This window comes from Dermacentor andersoni, chromosome 9, assembly GCF_023375885.2.
Source record: "Dermacentor andersoni chromosome 9, qqDerAnde1_hic_scaffold, whole genome shotgun sequence".
Lineage (NCBI taxonomy): Eukaryota > Metazoa > Arthropoda > Arachnida > Ixodida > Ixodidae > Dermacentor > Dermacentor andersoni.
Window position 1 is genome coordinate 94638163 of NC_092822.1, and position 598 is coordinate 94638760.

At 51.5% G+C, this 598-nt stretch overlaps 1 non-coding gene across 1 annotated transcript; it reads left to right on the forward strand.

The window, feature by feature from the left end:
- Positions 1 to 191, forward strand: LOC126528644 (U2 spliceosomal RNA). Its single transcript, XR_011890315.1, has one exon. It is a non-coding gene; the product is annotated as a U2 spliceosomal RNA (small nuclear RNA).
- The last annotated feature ends 407 nt before the right edge of the window (positions 192 to 598 follow it).

Below are 598 nucleotides of genomic sequence, written 5' to 3' on the forward strand. Positions count from 1 at the left end.
ATCGCTTCTCGGCCTATCGGCTAAGATCAAGTGTAGTATCTGTTCTTATCAGCTTAATATCTGATACGGCCCTGTTATGGGTCTTACGATATTAATCCTATTTTTGTAAGGCGGCGCTGGGACGGGGCTTGCCTCTCCAGTGCCACGGGTTGTCCCGGTATTGCACTGCAATCGGGAACAGCCCACTTTTCAAATTCAAAATCAGAACTTTTGCGATACGTCTGCGTCTACAGCGTGACTGTGCAGCTAAGGAGGGCATTCCGGTGGCTACCACTACCTCCCCCGCTTGAGTCCGGGAGAGGGACTGTAAAACATGTTTATTATTATGTGAACGACGAGAGCAGTGTGGGAGGAGAAACCTCAGTCAGGTCCTTAAGATGATTCCCGCACTGTTTCGAGCCCGTTGTATCACAGCTCGGAGGACCTCGAGGTCCGTAGCGGAGGGCATCGTCCCACAGCTCTTTGTTGCATAGGGGGTAAAGGAGAGGTGGCAAGGTAGGAAAGAGGTTTGCAGTGCACTCAATCGTGAAGTGGAAGATTGTGGGCGAGCTGCCACAGCCAGGGCAACGATCTGCACAACAGTGTGGGTAGAATTCAT